Raw genomic sequence first — 18,883 nt, forward strand, 5'->3', positions numbered from 1 at the left:
TACACCAGATCGAAATCCATTTGAGAAGAGTGGACATTTTAATTAGATCAGCCACATAGCCAATGCCCAATTCCTCATGAATTATGTACAAAGATGTAGATTGGGGGACTGACAGCAGACTTCTTAAAAATGTTTGAAGCTCTATGCAATTTTTGTAACCCCAAACATCGGAGCCATCGCAATAGCGATACACTTAGATTTGTATATTTTTAACATTGTGTGCACAGGTTTGACACCCAACCTTCGAGTGAAATTGAGTACTGCGCCTTTGGAACGTGCCATAGCGTTTCTCTTCGCCCTCCTCTGTGGGGCCCATGAGCATCTGTCATCAAATATAACACCTAAGTATGGAAATGAGGTGACACTATCAATCAAAAACACTAGAAACACTAGTGTAGCCGTGGGGCTGGGCAGGAAGAGGAAACAAACTCATGTACAGACTGGTGGACCACTGACCCGCGTTCCATCCCCTCTCTCCCACCGTATCAGGTCACTTGGGAGACAGAGTCCGAGGCATGGTGGAACCAGCAACCGAGGGGAAAAGAAGAAGGCTCCTTTAACTGGGCTTACACCGAAGACGAGGACACGCCCCCCTATGACGCTCTGCATTGCGGATTGGCCAAATGGCCGGAAGAGCAAGAACCGGTGTGTTTCGATACCAAGGAGAGTGGAGTGGATACAGGAGAGCGAGCTGAGGACGAGGAGGACGGAGCAAGGAGGAGAAGACCGAAACCAGAGGAGACGAGGAGGGAGGAAGCAGTGCCTGGAGGCCAACGGTTCCGCGAAGAGCCCAGCCACACTCACGGAGGAGTGTGGCTCAGCCAGGTACGTCAGCGTGTGTCGGGCTGGCTGGGAAGGCGAGGCGACGCAGTGTGAATAGTGTAAATAACCTCTCCCCCTTTTTGCCTTCACCCCTCCTTCCCTCCCTGCCCTCACAGCCTATCCTTCACTATCCTTTCACCAAACGGACTGTAAATACAACTTCACCGGTGTCCTCACATCCCAGGAACCTGTTGGGATATCGCCTAGTTGAGCATTATATTAATAGAGTCTCCTTTCCTCCGCATGTGGCGTTGGGACGCAACCAGAGAAGGAGAAGCGGCCCGCGAAGAGCCCGGACAGAGACAGACAAGCCCCAGAGGTTCCCGTGCGCTACAAGCTACAACAGACCTGGCTAATTTAGCCCGAGAAAGGCAGACTTTGAGAAAGAAAACGACCTTTACGAAAATAAAGCCTTACCTCCCTCGCACCTGTCTCCGTGCCCCTTCCTCAACCCCAGAAATAAATATGAAATACAGGGGAATGATTCGATTTAGGAGAACAGAGGCTGGAATCAATAACACAATATTTTATACACAACAATACCTCTGACACCATAGATTATACTCTTTTTTGTTGCCACAATAGTCCCTTTTATTGACTTTGGGCTGTAGGTTTCTTACTTTTCATTATTTTGTTCTTTTATACATTGGGAATGTCCTTTATTTCAAAGATATATTCACCTCTCCTAAGAAACATATCTATATTCAACATATATATATATACAAATTTATACAAAACATCAAACATCAATGTATACACCATATAGACATTGCTTAATGCATTTTCAAAGTGATTCAACTTAAAATTGATTCATTATAGTTAAGCATGACACACAAGATCTCTAATGGACAAGGAGAAAGCGCCGAATCAAAACATCAATGGGGGCGCACTCAGCGTTTTAGATTTGACTATGCAAATGATTAAAGATTCCTCCGGTGTGATTTCTCTTTCTGCAACTTCTCAGAAGCAGAATGAAAAAGCGGCAAATTCAGATACAGGTGCACCACCTGTAGGAGACACTGACTCTGCGGACTTTTTTTCATTGTCAGAGCACTCTATGTCCTCTTCGGAAAGCTTGGTGGAGCTATATGCAACACGGATGAGTATGGAAGGGGGCGGTTTAGAGGAGGAAAGTGTCTATAGCGCTCATAGCAGTTTAGATGAAAATATGGAGAGAGAACACCCTGCTCAAAGTACCGTTCGTAGACTCAGATTGGACATGAGTGGTAAAGAGCAAGATCAAGACGGTGCTGTTAATAGTGATAGCAATACTGGTAATACTAACACGGGCTTGATCACTGAGGGCATAGAGGACATTTCACTAAACTTGATTTATCAGACTATGATGCAGCACAGACAAGAAAACCGCGAAGACACTATTGTGGCAACAAAAAAGAGTATAATCTATGGGGTCAGAGGTATTGTTGTGTATAAAATATCCATCATCAACCCTGCCACAACTGATGTCAGAAGTGGGATTTACCCCTTCCATTCCGGTACTAGAGATGGATCAACTGATACAACACCTTATCAAGGGCAAGAGCAGCTTGAATGGGCTATAGAGCGCCAGATGTCATCAGCCCAAGCCGACCGGGAGGTGTTTAAAACGGCGATGTCAGCACAGATGGAGGGACTACAGAAGGCAATTAAGGAAACAGGAGGGGCGACCTTTGTGGACCGATGAGGACCGGTACCTTTGGGGGTGTCGCTCCAGAAATATACAACGGGCGAAGACCCCGATGCCTTTCTGACGAACTTTGAACGGGCCGCCAGGGCCTGTGGTTGGCCTGAGTATAAATGGCCATATTTTCTGGCTCCCTTGCTGTCAGGAGAGGCGCAGGCTGCATACCAGGTGGCGAATGCGTCAGGAGACACCCCCTATCAGGATATAAAGACAGTGATACTCGACCACCTCGGTCTAGACGCATGAGCGTATCGAGTCAGGTTTAGAAGAGAGAAAGGAATGCCTGGGGAAAACCCGAAGACCCTGTTCTTCCGGCTAAAACACGCAGCGGACAAGTGGATAAGACCTGATAGCAAGACCAAACAAGAAATCATGGACTGTATATACCTGGAGCAGTTCATGGAAGCCCTGCCATATGGGACAAAGAGGTGGCTAAAACAGCATGCGGGGTTAACTCCAGCCCAGGCCATAGAAATGGCCGCCAATTACTCTCGGGCCCAACCCAGAGCACTTCCCTGGGACGCTGAGAAACCGAAAACATTGCCCCCTGCCAAGCCGGAGAAAAGAGGAAAGGAGGACTAGAGCCCCCAAGCCAAAACCCTTCAAAGTGGAGTATCCGGTGATGAAGGGTCCACAGTGTTTTGACTGTGGGGAATGGGGCCACATCGCACGCCTGTGTCCCTGGAGGAAACAAACAGAAGAGCCTATGGAAGTGGGCTACGCTCCTAAGGCCGTGACGTAAACTGCAGAAATGGGCCCTTCCTTTTATGTACGGGTGATTGTCAACCATAGATGGGTTAGGACGTTGCTGGATTCGGGGTGCCGACAGTCAGTCATACAGAGGGCCTTAGTCCTACCACACCAGATCATACCCAACACCCAAGTGTATATCAGATGCGTACATGGAGACGTAAAGTCATATCAGGTAGCTGAAGTTACATTACACCCCGTAGGAAGAGCCACGTGTACGGTGAGAGTGGGAACGGTGGATTCTCTACCGGAGGACCTGATCCTAGGGATAGACAATCCAGACTTTGTGGCCCTCTTTCAGACAAAAACCCAGGGAGCAGAGGGGAAATCAGGACATCCGCAAAGCGCGCTCATAGCGTCAGAACTGTGGGCGTTGGACCGGAACTTCCGCTTTGCCCAGTCGAACGATGCCACTCTATACAATGCCTGGTAGGCGGATGACATCAGCCAGAACGACCCCAACACTCCTTTCCCCAGATTTGTCATTCTGAACGAGCTCCTATACAGGGAGGGAAAAGAAGGGGAACCACGACAGTTGCTAGTCCCCAAGGACTTTCGGGAACAGATACTGTTCCATGCACATACGCACCTAACAGCAGGCCATACCGGAGCAGAAAAAATGCTACAGAACATTCTTAAGTGGTTTTTCTGGCCCGGTCTCTATAAGGAAGCCACAGTGTTCTGTAGAACCTGCGAAGTGTGCCAAAAGAGAAACCCCCAGCCGTACCGCTACAATCGATGCCAATTATAGGACAACCATTCGAAAGGGTGGGCATTGACATCATCGGGGCCCTTCCCAAGTCATCAAAAGGGAATACCTATGCTTTAGTGATCATAGACTACGCTACCAGATTCCCAGAAGCCTTCTCCCTCAGATCCCCCAACTCCAAGAACATAGCAGAGAAGTTCCTCGAGCTATTCTCAAGGGTTGGGTTCCCCAAAGAGGTCGCAATGGACCAAGGGACACCCTTCGTGTCCAAACTAATGAAGGAGGTTACTAGGATTCTGAACATACGACAAATACGCACATCGGCGTACCACCCGCAGACAGATGGATTGGTGGAGTGGTATAACCGCTCCCTCAAAACCACGTTGAGGAAAATGTTGTCCCTGGAAAACAGGGACTGGGACTGGCTGCTCCCATTGGCCCTATACGTCCTACGGGCCCAAACACAGAGCACCACCGGCTATTCCGCATTCGAGTTGCTTTATGGGAGACAGCCCCGGTCACTTCTGGAGATAACCCGAGAGGCCTGGGAACGAGAGGAGCAGGATGAATCTAGGTCACCTCTGGAGTATACACAACACTTGAGGAGTAAGATAGGGAAACTTAGAGACTTGGCATACTCCAACATAGATCGTAATCAGCAGCGCCAAAAATGGACTTATGATAAAGGGAAAAAGTGGAGGGTCATGAGGGAAGGTGATTGGGCACTGGCCCTTCTCCCCTCTACCTCACATAAGTTCCATAGGGAGTGGAAGGGCCCCTATCCTGTCGTTGAGGTAATAGGAAACACAACGTTTAGGCTACAAATATCCCCGGCTCGGAAACAATGTTTCCACATCAATCTCTTAAAAAAATGGTTGGGAACTGTCCCCAGGAACGCCCAGTTCGGTTTGCTTTCTACCCTGGCGTCCTCTACATTGGGGGCTTTACCGGTAAATGCAGAACTGACCCAAGAAATGAGACAAGAACTGGACACCGCTCTTAGCAACTTTGCAGATCTGTTCTCTGACCGCCCAGGGCGCACCATATTGATACAACACAGGATAGATACAGAACCAGGGAAACACGTTAAAATAAGGCCGTATAGGATCCCAGCCGCGGCTGGAAGTGAGAAGAGAGGTGCAGGACATGCTGCGTCTGGGGGTTATACGACCGTCCCGAATTAGCTGGTCATCCCCGATCGTGATGGTGCCAAAATCAGAGGGTACCACATGGTTCTGTATGGACTTTCGCGCCCTTAACTCTATATCTTCGTTCGATGCGTATCCCATCCCGAGGGTGGACGAGCTGATAGAACACATAGGAGAAGCACGTTTCATAACTACGCTAGACCTTACAAAAGGATACTGGCAGTTGCCTCTCCGTGAGGAAGACCGGTGTAAAACCGCCTTATCGACTGACAAAGGGCTCTTTGAGTTCAATGTCCTACTGTTTGGGCTCCATGGAGCACCTGCTACCTTTCAGCGATTGATGCATGAGGTACTCCACACCTACAGATCCTTTTGTTCTGTATATCTAGATGATATAGTCATTTTTAGCGGGTCCTGGCTTGAACACCTAAAACACCTCCAGACCGTTCTATCAGCGTTGAGGAATGCAGGTCTACATATAAACGCAAAGAAATCCAGGGCCGCCTACTCCAAGGTCAAATACCTGGGATTTATTCTAGGGGAAGGGGCCATTGCTCCACAAGAAGAAAAAGTGAAAGCCATAAGGGGGACTCCTTTCCTTCCACAAAAAAGGATTTACGGGCCTTTCTAGGCCTTATAGGGTATTAAAGGCGGTTTCTTCCCAACTTCGCGGAAATGGCCAGCCCCCTGACCAATCTCCTCAAGAAGGAGGTGAGCCCTAAACAGATACAACAGCCCCCAGACGAAGCTAAGCAAGCCTTTGAGAATCTGAAGAATGCAATAACCACCAGTCCCGTCCTGATTGCCCCAGACTTTGACAAACCCTTCCTAGTGGCCACAGACGCATCGGACGTTGGCATTGGGGCGGTCTTGTCTCAAATAGGCAGTGCCGGTCTCGAGCATCCCCTCGTGTATATCAGCAGGAAACTGCACCCAAGAGAAAGGAAATACCCCACTATCGAGAGAGAATGTCTGGCCATACGCTGGGCCGTAGAAAAGCTAAAATACTATCTGGAAGGGAAACCTCTTACCCTCTTTACGGACCACGCTCCACTACAGTGGATGTATTGGCAGAAGTCACAAAACCCTAGAGTCCTAAGATGGTTCCTATTCCTGCAGCCATACTCCTTCACCATCCAACACAAGAAGGGCAGGGACCACGGTAATGCCAACTACCTCTCTAGGTCCTATCCTCTCCCCGATTGGGAGAAACCAGGGGGGGAGGAGTGTAGCCGTGGGGCTGGGCAGGAAGAGGGAACAAACTCATGTACAGACTGGTGGACCACTGACCCGCGTTCCATCCCCTCTCTCCCACCGTATCAGGACACTTGGGAGACAGAGTCCGAGGCATGGCGGAACCAGCAACCGAGAGGAAAAGAATAAGGCTCCTTTAACTGGGCCGAAGACGAGGACACGCCTCCCTATGACGCTCTGCATTGTGGATTGGCCAAAAGACCGGAAGAGCAAGGACCGGTGTGTTTCGATACGGGGAGAGTGGAGTGGATACAGGAGAGCGAGCTGAGGACGAGGAGGACGGAGCAAGGAGGAGAAGACCGAAACCAGAGGAGACGAGGACGGAGGAAGCAGTGCCTGGAGGCCAACGGTTCCACGAAACGCCCAGCCACACTCTCGGAGGAGAGTGGCTCAGCCAGGTATGTAAGCGTGTCGGGCTGGCTGGGAAGGCGAGGCGACGCTGTGTGAAGAGTGTAAATAACCTCTCCCCCTTTTTGCCTTCACCCCTCCTTCCCTCCCTTCCCTCACAGCCTATCCTTCACTATCCTTTCACCAAACGGACTGTAAATACACCTTCACCGATGTCCTCACATCCCGGGAACCCGTTGGGATATCGCCTAGTTGAGCATTATATTAATAGAGTCTCCTTTCCTCCGCATGCGGCTTTGGGACGCAACCAGAGAAGGAGAAGCGGCCCGCGAAGAGCCCGGACAGAGACGGACAAGCCCCAGAGCTTCCCGCGCGCTACAAGCTACAACAGACCCGGCTACTTTAGCCCGAGAAAGGCAGACTTTGAGAAAGACAAAGACCTTTACGAAAATAAAGCATTTCCTCCATCGTACCTGTCTCAGTGCCCCTTCATCAACCCCGCCACAACTAGGAATTTCATTGCCATCACAACTAAACGTTTTGATTTTACTAGGCTTTACACCCATACTCATGGTGTGTGATTTAAAAAAAATTACATTTAAATCCAGTGAGCCCATAAAATCGGAAACGGAGGATAGGAAGTGTTGAAGCCCCACCGCTGTGCGCGCCAATAGAGCCGCATCATCTGCGTACAGCAATGCAGGAATCTATTGTTTCCCCACCCGGGGGATATCCCTAGCGGCTCCGCACAAAACCAAATCTAAGTTATTAATATAAGGGGTAAATAACAAAGGGGCCAGAATGCAAATGGGTGTCATTTCTGATATTTATATGTTTCCCCTTCTTCATTGCTTGATTTTGCTCGTAAGAAAGTGTCACTCATAGTCGTTGAAATTTCACTAATAATTACACTGAAATAATGAAAATAAAACACATCGCAATCTGAAACCTTGGCAGCTATGCCCATTGAGTCCGGGTGGCTCACTACATCCCTTCCCCACTTAGCTCTGAACCTTGCCCCTAGACATTACTCACAAAGTCTTTGAACCACCGGTTCAGCTTGAGGTGTGTTCGTAGATCATACCACTGATGGTGGGGTCGATCTGCTCCAGCTTCCCTGTTAGTTTGTCTTGGTCTCTCCACTTGATACCCTCCTGCTGTTGCCTTCTCTCTTGGTGCCTCACCACACTGTTGTTGGCTCTGCGGTCTCTCTGCCTTAGGTGTGTCATTGACCTCTGGGATCTCATCTTCCTCCAGTCTCTGCTGACCACCAAGTTCCACTTTCTTGAACCATGATACGTTTCGAGTGACTGTCTCCTCCCCTTTTCGAGCTGTTATCATGATGCCTTCCATTTTCACCAAGTCCATATTCCTGATTCAAATGGTGTCCTGAACTTCCACTCAGATCACCTTGCTCCAGCCATCACAGCCCTGCTCTCCTCCTGATACTTGCCCTCATGTTATTATGTGTTCTCCTGGTCTGGGCACCTTTTGGATCATACTCTGGTCGGGTCCACTCCAGGTGTACAGGAACCGTGTCCCTCCTGTAGCCTCCCACCATAAGAACCCAGGGAGGGCACCCTGTTGTGCAGTGTGGTATTCCCCGGTATTTTCTTAGGAAAAGATTAAATCTGATTTCCAGCTTCATGTGTAGCAATCCTCAAGGTCTTATTCAAGCTTCACATAAATCTTTCCACCTCCCCATTTGCTTGCGGCCACTGGGGGGTAATGGGGCAATGTCAGGTTTCTAGATGGTGAAGCAGATCCTTGAACTCAGACCCCTGAAATAGCAGTCTATTGTCTGTCTTAATTTCCTCAGCAGAACAAACAGGGCGAGCACTCTTTTCTAGCGCAGGGCCACATTTGCAAACACCATTGACTCAATGAGCTCCACAACAGGGTATTCATCTATGAGGACCATGGTGGTCCTTCCATCCAGGAAGCTTCACAAATCCATGCTCACCTTGGACCATGTGGTGGCACATGGCTTCCCCATGATTTTCTCTGCAGGCATTTCTGGACTGCTGGTGACCAGGCATGCAGGACACTGCAGTACCAGGTTGTCCACCACTGCTTCCAGCCCAGGGAACCACACTTTCTCCCGCATGCGAGGCTTCGTTTTTGCCGTCCCCTGAAGCCCTCCATGGGCCAGCACTGCTGCCCGCTATTGCAAACACTCGGGGATGACCAATCTGTGGCCCCACAAAATGAGACCCTCTTAGGTAGGACTGAGCTTTTGACGTATCCTCCAATTGTTGAGTGAGTCATTCCTTGTCCTGATCACCCCAGCTGTTGTGTAGAAAACCATGCCATGATCCTTTCTGCAGTGCCTCCAGAACCTTCTTGTGCACCGGATCACCAGCAGTCGCTTCTTCTATTTCTAGCAGGCTCAGTACCCTCAGGCAGGCTCTTTGAGACTCCAGGCGGATGTACTCCTCTGTGTGATCAGTTTCTCTCTCTATCCCTTCATACCCTTGGGGCAGATGGTGTGACAGGAAACCTACCAGGCTTTTGGACCCTTGCCTATAGACCACCTCGAATTGGTACTGCTGGAGCTGGATGCCCCATCATTCAATGCGAGGTTGTGACTGGGGAACCATGCCCCTGAACAATGGCACCAGTGGCTGATGATCAGTGATCACCATAGACGATCGCCCACTGAGATACAAATGAAGTGTCCATACGCCTACTTGATAGCAAGGGATTCCCTTTTGATCTGCACATACCTTGCTTCTGTCAGTGTGAGTACTCTGCTTGAAAATGCCAGAGTTGCCCATCTCCCTGGCTCCATTTTCGGTGTGCGCACTGTCCCAAGTCCTACAGGGCTCTCATCAACCACCAGCTCAGTTTTTTGTCTTTGGATCAAAGTATGCCATTGTGGCCTTACTCATGAATGCTGGCTTTACTCTCTGAAATGCCTCTTCTTCACCTGGACCCCTCACCCAGAGAGCATCCACTTTCATCAGTGCCCTTAGTGGTTCCGCAATGGACGGTGCCTGCTTGCTTGATGGCATTTGATTTTCGGGAGTCAAACTGCACCCCCTCCTGTGTAAAATCATATCAGAAGATTTCAATGGATGGTCTGGAAGAAAGAGCTCTTCTCCCAGTGGAGAGTGACACCTTGTTCACTTAGGTGCTACAGGGTAGCCCGCAGGTGTTGATGATGTTCCTCTGCTGTTAATGAGTAAATTAAAATGTCATCATTGACATTCATGACGCCATACAATCCGGACAGTACCTTCCTTATAGCATTCTGGAATACCTCCGCCACAGATGATTTGCTGAAGCATAATCGCTTGTTTCTCCGTAAACCCAGGTGTGTGGAGAATGTTGTTGTGTATCTTCTCTTTTCTGCTACCTGATGTTGGTGGTATCCAGCATTGAGGTCTAATTTGGAGAACTTTCTGGCCCCATTCAAGTCTGTTATAATGTTGTCCATCTAAGGAGTGATGTGCTTCTCCCTCTTGATGCCCTTGTTTGGAAGGCGCATATCGATGCACAGCAGTGCCTTGCCGGGCTGTTTGTATTTCTCCGTGATCACCATTGGGGATACCGAGGACATCAGACCAGACTCCTTCTTGGTCACCCTCAACCTCTCCAGCTTGTCCAGCTCTTTTTCCACCAGTGGCCGCTAATGAAACAGTACTTGGCGATGGCATAGGCCACCAGCTTGACTGATGTGCCAATGTGCAGACTGATCGGTATGGCTCGTAGGCAGCTCAAACCTTTCAACAGCCCTGGGAACTGATTCAACAGTTCAACCATCAGATATGCTGGCACATTCCTGGTGACCGACACTCGGCCAAGATCTTCTGCTGTGTGACATCCCAGCAATGTGTGTGCCTCTTTGTCAATTACGTGGTATGCCTCAATGATCTCCTGGTAATTGGATCGCACACACACCCTCATGAGTCCTTCAAGTGGCAAAGGGGTGTGACCCCCCAGCACGTGTAGATTTTACTGTCAGCCAAGGACAAAGTGGGCCTCAGACAGAGGCGTCAATATTGTTGACTGCCCATTACATTCATGGAGGCCCAGTTGTTGATGAAGGCCTTGACATCTGATTCAGCTATCTCTACCATGCACGTGGTTTAAGGCCTTCTTTACCGCTTCAGGTCTCCCATGAACAAGATGAGGAATACCTCCTCCTCCTCATCTGATGGTGACCCTTCCTGTCTGTGTCGACCCCACATGCTACACTCAGTCACTTCTTGGAGCTCCGAGCCATCCACTGACAGTTCCCAAATGCCCGCCTCCCGAGGGCTCCTCTTCCCCTTGGACCGCCTCTGCACATCTTCAGGAAGCAGTTTAGCTTCACACAGCTCGAGAATATGTGTTCTTGCACCGGGCAATACGGATCACTGACAAAATATCGACCTTCAAAATATCGACCTACAGGAACATCGATGCTGAAATATCGAAAGCAAGAATATCGACATCCCATCTACAACATGGTAAGTACAAAAATATCGAAAAAAATATATAGATCTTAAAAATATCGATGTTAAAAATATCGTTTTTTTTCCCTGTAAAAATATAAATGTAAAATAAAGTAAATAACACTAATAAAATAAACAGTTAAAAATATCTAATGATGTTTAAAATGAATAAATAATACATATATAATAATAATAATAATACATAACCTAAACATATACAAACAATTTATCATATATACTTACTTAACAATAAGTTTTAATAATTTTAATCATTTATAAATTAACAAATATTATAAATTACAAATACATTTACAAACATAAAACAAAAACATAAATAAAAAGTAAATAATTATTATTAATAAATTAAAAAAATTAAAAATACTTTTAATATTTTTAAAATTAATTATATACTATATTATCTAAAATTGTACAAAAAATATCAAATAGCTAAATAAATAAAAATACTATTCAAAACCCATAACAAAAAAAAATACAGTAATAAAAACGTTGTAGAGCATAGAACTTAAAATTAATTACCATTCCCACTCCATGGAGCGCAACAGTGGAGAAACCATTGGATAGCGTAGAGTTAAAATTACTATTCCAACGCCAGAGAGTGCAACAGTAGGGAAAGCGTTGGATAGCATAGGGGTAAAAATTACTAGTCCAACTCCAGAGAGTGCAGCAGTCGAGAAAGCGTTGGATAGCGTAGGGGTAACAATTACTATTCCCACTCCAGAGAGTGCAACAGTAGGGAAAGCGTTGGATAGCGTAGGGGTAAAAATTACTATTCCCACTCCAGAGAGTGCAACAGTAGGGAAAGCGTTGGATAGAGTAGGGGTAAAAATTACTATTCCAACTCCAGAGAGTGCAACCGTAGGGAAAGCATTGGATAGCGTAGGGGTAAAAATTACTATTCCAGAGAGTGCCACAGTAGGGAAATTGTTGGATAGCGTAGAAGGTAAATATAACAATCTTATAAATATTTGTTGTAAATAAAATAATTAATAATTGAATTTTTTTTAAACTCTGCATTATTTGAAAATACACATTAATAATTATTGAAAACATAATTACAATTGAATAATTAATTACCAATAAATTAACAATATATACCAATAAATATTAATTAATAAATATTAGTTACCAAATAATAAATATTGAACACTAAAATACTTTTCAAAACTAAAAACATAATTACAATTGAATAATTAATTAACAATAAATACCAATACATATTAATTAATAAATATTAGCTAACAAATAATAAATATTGATCATTAAAATCTTTTTTTTAAAACATTAATAATTACAAATTAATTAACAATTAAAATATAGTAAACAATACATTTATTTTTAATTAAAAAAATATTTTAAATGAAACAATAATGACCAATTAATAAAAATGTATTTCCAATAAATAAAACGTAATAAACAATGAAAAATCTGAATTACGAATTAAAATAATTAATTACCAATTAAAAACGTTAATTGCCAATTAAAAGATGTAATTACCAATTACAAACATTAATTACCAATTAAAAAATGTATTACCAATTAAAAAAATTACCAATTAATCATTAATTAAAAATAAAATAAAAATCAATTCCAATTAAACAAAACACATTACTTAATTACAATTAAATTACTTCCCACCCAATTCCCCTATAAACCCATAACCCGCTACAGAACTTCAACACAAAAATTAATTTACAATTACTAAAAATGTATAATTGATTTACTATAATAAAATTACTTCCCACCCTATTCCCCTATAAACCCACAACCCGCTCCAGTACTAAAACATAAAATTAACTGAAAATTAACATTATTAATATATAAAAAATAGTACACATATAATTTAAAACAAATAAAATACTTAACAAAAAACATATAACACATACATATAAAATACATAATAAAATACATAACAATAAACAAATATAGATATTAGTAACATCGAAATTAGAAACATCGATATATTTGATATCGATATTACTAACTTCGATATTACTTACATCGATATAAAAAATGTAAATGCAATGCATACTTACCTTAGGGTCGATATTCTGTCCAACGATATTCTTGACCTCGATATTCTCCACCTTCGATATTTCCAACTCGATATTACTGTAAGTCGAAATTTAGGAATCGATATTTAGACTGTGCACTGCACTGGCTCCCCGTCAACAAGAGGATCACATTCAGGCTCCTCACCCACACACACAAAGCAGTCCACGACATGGGCCCCGAATACCTCAACAGTCGCCTCTCGTTCTACACTCCCACCCGCCAGCTCCACTCCGCCAGCCTCGCCCTCGCCACCATCCCACGGATTCGCAGAACCACCACCGGAGGAAGATCGTTCTCCTACCTGGCAGCCAAATCATGGAACTCCCTCCCCGCACACCTACGAACGAGCCAGGACCACCTCTCCTTCAGGAAACACCTCAAGACCTGGCTTTTCGAGCAGTAGTAGCACCCCCCCTTTCAGTGCCTTGAGACCCTCACGGGTGAGTAGCGCGCTCTATAAATGTTTTGATTGATTGTGCACCGGGCAATACATCAGGGGGTGTTCTTCTCTGCCACAATTTCTGCATTGAGTCCCTGACTGTGTGGCTGCTAAGACCGTGAGTCGGGTTGACGTTACTGTTGTGGACAGAGAGTCCAGTCCGCGTGTTCCACTCTCACGTTGTGGGGTTTAATTGGCACATGTGTTATCGCCATGTTCATCTCCGTGGCCCTTGTGCTAGAGATCGCGGGTCACCCGACCAATAATTTCGCCACCTTCTGGCTTTGGGCCCATATATTTCAATTCACCATATACACATTGATCAGATGACCTCACAATCTTCTACCAATAATTGTGGGTTCCTTTTTCTATTTTCTAATGTACCCGACTTACCATCCACTGTTACGGGTACCTATGACCACAATGGATCAGGGAGCTAGCTGTAAAAGGAAAGGCAGCGAAAATACTTCTTATCCTTATCGTATGACCTTTACTTTTCATGAAATGACCACGGACAACTGAAAGTTTTAAAAGATTTATCTCAGATTTAAACTCTTTAGAACATACACTCCAATACGAGGAGACAGTCTAAAATCAAATTTGCAAAGAGTACATAGCTGTATAGAAGAACTATAAGGGCAATCATTTATAAAAAAAAATGCTAATGCAACAGGGGAAACAACTAAGAGAGCTATCGGACTAACTTCAAAGATACTTTAGTAAAATTTATGAGAGAAAATTTCGAGACCATAACAAGAAGTTGCAAACTGCAATAGCGAAAATGATTTCTAAAATGTAGGGTAACCTAGGAACATGCTATAAAAAATAAAAGCAAGTGATTTTATGAAATGCAATGGTTGCGGAAAGCATGGAAAATTATCATATGCAAAGGTATGTCTTTATTGAAGCAAAAGATAGAAAAATAGAAAGGTGCAGTTTTAAGAGCTTCAGAGCGATATTTACCTAGACTGGTGTGGAAACCAACCCTGGCCACGGGTCAGTTTAAGGACAGGAAACCCTCAAGGAAGGATACCCCTCAATGGACAGCAGGTGCAGAATGGACACCCAGGACAGGACAGGAAACCCAGATTAGGATCAGGACAGGACCACCAGGACACGACCAGCACCCGCAGTTTGGAAGCAACGCCTGCGCTCCACCCTCTCTGCAGCTATCGATCAGAACCCCGATTGGGTCAGCGAACTCCCAGCAAAGTGCTCCGCCAGCACTTTTAAGGTTTAGTAAAACCTTAGTCTATGGTCAAATTCGGACAGAGTGCTCCGCAGCGCTCTGTACCTTCAGTCACCTATTGAGTGCGTTGGGTCAGTGACAGGTCAGCTATTCGGACAAGTCGGACAATTTCCCTAGGTGAACCCAGGGTAGATATACTGTTTTGGGACAGCTTACCACCCCCCAAATGTTGCAAAGTGTCAAAATCCCCAATTTGGATTGGTCCTAAGGTAGGATTTGGTTAACACACCAATCAGAACAGACTATTGTAAGGCCTAATCTGCATTTCTGGGTACCGCCTAGCAGACCTGGGGTTCCCATGGGAAGCTGCACAGAAAACAATAGCGAAATACACAATGTATCATATAAGGAGTAACTTTCTCCATTCTCGTAGGTCAGAGGTGGCTTTCACATGAGCATCTTGACTGTGGCTGCCAGTTGGCTGAGTTCCACTGTTCAAGGCTACTTCTTGCCTCGCACCACGAGCATGCGCAGAAGGGACCTTCAAGATGGCTCGCAACCCATTCGGACCCCCATTTCCCGTGATACATGAAAAGTAAGCGAAAACCAATTAGTACATAGAAATAAATGAACGTATTATATGTCATGACTTCGTACTTTAGTTTCATCATTATAAAAATATATTATGCATTAATGGTGAGTGCAACGAACAAGTTCACAGGAGCAGCAGCACACAGCTTCACCACGTTATCAGAAGCACAGCCATCTTTTTGCTATTACGCATGCGCACCCTTTCCCTCTCAAACTCTAACTGCGTCATATCATGTGACTATGCCCCACGCATGCGCAGAAACAGAAATGCAAGCAGCGGCAATTTTAGACACAATTATTATTTATATCAGTAAAACACATAGGCAAGCTTCGCTAACTTTCATGCATATCCAAAATAACGAGATTAGTAAAACGTACATTTGTTATGATGTTACAACAGGTTCGAGGTTCATGAGTCGAGCAAGTCGCGATGCGAAATCTTGCTCTATCACTTGCAGCTGACAGATTGTGAGATCTTGCTATGATGAGGATATCATCTAAGCAGATGTTCGTTGTTTTAAGCCTTGAAGGGTCTTGTTTTGGGACTCTTGAAGGATTTGTGCCCTGATCTCCTTTAGTTGATCATCTGCCCTACACATGATAGGCAGCTCATGGAGGTGGGCATAAAAATTGTGAATAGACTCCCCCTCTCTTTGGCGTGCCTGACGAAGCTCGAATGTTGCCAAAACTTGATTCAGCTGCATGTCAAAATGCACATTGAGGACCCTCACCGCTGCATTATAGTCATCTGCTGTTCCCATGGTGGGTAGATGTCCATACAGTTTATAGAGCTTTTTCCCCCCGTATAGTGGAGCAGCAGGGAGCACTTGACTGAACCATCATCTTCCCGATGGCTAGGAAGTAGTTTTTCAGTCTCCCCTTCCACACAGCCGTAGCTGGGAGAACAAGTTCACTAAATGCTGAGGCAGCTCTACCAGCATGTGCTGCTGCTGGACCTCCCTTTGCCGAGGCCCCTGATTTTGCACACTATTGTTCTCATCTGCCATTGCTCCCAAATATCCAAGTGACCTCCCTGCTTTCTTTGTTAGTACACTGTTTTTGTGGACCTACCTTCCTGCTGTCAGTCTTGTTCAGCTGGTCTGGGGTCCCTAGAGGGTGTCTACCACAGGTTACTTAATGCTCAGTCTATTTGTATAGATCAACTTTTCACACCAAGGCCACTCACAGCACATGTTATCAGGCCTGTCTCCAGGCCGGCAGGCATGGGCCTCAATTATTGCCTTTGATGTCAAAATGGAACACCGCGGGTCGCTGCAAGCCTTTTCCCTGCACTGGGCCACCCTCTTCACATGTGTGCAACCTCCTAGCCAGTGGGGCGCAGCTGGAGCCCCGACAGAGCCGCGGTGAGCACTATTGCCACGCAACCTCATAGCATCTTCAGCACAGCGCTGAGAGCTGCTGTTACCTCTTCCCAGAGGGCTGCAGCACGTGCTTGCCTTAGTGCTGCCCTCGCTCCTCACTAGCAGGCAGAGCCGTAGTACCAGCCGCCAATCACTGCACAGCAAGCCGATCCTGTTGGAGTGCAGCAGCTGCCCAGGCAGCAGCAAAACTGCTCCCTCACCACGGGGTTTACTGTCCCTGTCGCCAATGTGCAAGTGGGGCATACCCACCTGCTCGTGGAGGCTGTAGGGGCTGTGGTGGGCCCTAGGCCCTCATGCTGGCAGGCACACATATGCTGACACAGGACACACTGGAGGTCTGGTGCAACTGGCCCAGAGCACGTGGGCTCGGCCTCTTTTATTACTTCTGTGTCACCTGACCAGTGTAATCAGTGGTGGGTGGGTGTTCAGTGTAGTTACAGGCTTCAGTACTAGAATGCTGACTTCTGCTGGGCATTACATCCCTTCCCAAATTGGTTAAAAAAATAAACCAAACAGAAAAGTCCAAGAACCTGTGGGGGACAGAAAACACAGAAAATAACATTGGACTTGCGTTCTCAAAATGAGTCTCTTTGGCTGCTTGCAAACCGCAGGCAGTATAGTTCTTTTATTCTGGACTTGCAGTTCTCGGAGGCACGGTCCGCAGTTGTTCGGCGGGTTCTTTCTTTGTCTGTGCTGTCTGTCTGCTGTTCTCAGCCCTGCCTTTGCTTCGCTCCGTTGGTGATGAGAGATCCCTAGATGACACAGGTGTCGACAGTCTTCTGGTTTTGTTCTCTCTTCTGGCTTCGTGATATTTTTCCGGGCAGGCTTTAGTGTTGACTCTTGGCAGATTAATAGAGTAGGTGCACACATCCCTCTCACTAGGATGTCCCTCTCTCCGGTATTCCTCTCTCACCAGATATCCAGGAGGACCTCTTTGCCAGGCTTCCACTGGACTGGTGTTTTCGGTCGTGTTGCTCCACCATAGCCTTCGGGCCGTGAGCGGGGAGCTCCACGAGCCTCACCGTCGTGTCCTAGTTCCACCTGAAGGTTGAGTTGTCGACTCTCTTCATTGCTTGCGAGGCTTTCATCCCCTTGGGTCCTGCAGACGCGCTTCTGTAGACCTGTCTCCCGTGCGGGACTTGCTGCCACCAGAGTCCCTCGAGGCCTCTGATTCTGGTTTGCCACGGGCTGGTGCGAGGTGGTCAGGTCCTCAACTTCTGGAGTCCTGAGTGGTCTCGTCATCCAATCTTCCGCTCAAACCCCAGAGGTAGATGTCGCCAACCGTCTAGCTTGCTCTCTCCTGCGATCGCCATGTGGATGGATGGCTCGTAGGTGGTTGTCTTTGGTCTGCGCTGCCGGTGCTCTTGCCAGGCTTGTCTTCCCTTGCACTCAGGTGTTCCAGTGCTTGTCACCTTGCTTCTTTCCGCAGGGGCGGCTTCTTCTTGCAGTGGCAGCGTGCCATTCCGATTTCTCCTTTCTTCCTTTCCTGGGTGGCGGTGTGCCACTCCGATCTTCCTTCTTCTCTTCTCCTCTTCTCACAACGTACCCTGGTCCCTTTTCTTCATCTTCTCTGGCCAGGCTTCCCCATGCAGTGCGCGCACTCTGCACGTGTCATCCTGGTCTTGTCCTAGTCCTAGGACACTGTCTTCTTGTCACTCACTTCCAGGGCTAGCGTCGCGACCTTTTCTACTGTTCCTTCTTCCTTTTCATTTTGGCGTCACGCCCTTCTTCTCCCTGTTCCTACTTGCGACGTGATCTGGTCACTGTACTGCCTTGGTCTTCCCAGCCAGTCTTCTCCAGGTAGCGTGCACTCCACCCGTTTCTCTCTGTTCTGGGCATGGCTCTCAGACATTGGTCTTTTCTTCTAGTGACTGGACCGGTTGTCGCTATCTTCTCAATTGCTTCTTTTCTTTCCTTGGCGACCATACTGGGTGGTCGGCTTTCACCTTCGGCATGAGTCGTCATGCTGTGCTATCTTTTCCTGGTCGCTATTCACCGTCCCGGTGTCTTGGCGTTGGCGCGTCGCTGTGTAGCGTCACTTTGGTGCTCCAGATT

The 18,883-nt window shown here is 46.5% G+C and overlaps 1 long non-coding RNA gene across 1 annotated transcript in view; it reads left to right on the forward strand.

The window, feature by feature from the left end:
- The first annotated feature begins 677 nt into the window (after positions 1-677).
- The window catches only part of LOC144785540 (uncharacterized), a 65,055-nt gene continuing 46,849 nt past the window's right edge, over positions 678-18,883 (forward strand). Inside the window, exon 1 of the long non-coding RNA XR_013601953.1 lies at positions 678-825. This is a non-coding gene — a long non-coding RNA (uncharacterized LOC144785540). The remainder of the gene's footprint in view (positions 826-18,883) is intronic.

The sequence above is a fragment of the Lissotriton helveticus genome, chromosome 10 (assembly GCF_964261635.1).
Source record: "Lissotriton helveticus chromosome 10, aLisHel1.1, whole genome shotgun sequence".
In the NCBI taxonomy this organism is placed as follows: domain Eukaryota; kingdom Metazoa; phylum Chordata; class Amphibia; order Caudata; family Salamandridae; genus Lissotriton; species Lissotriton helveticus.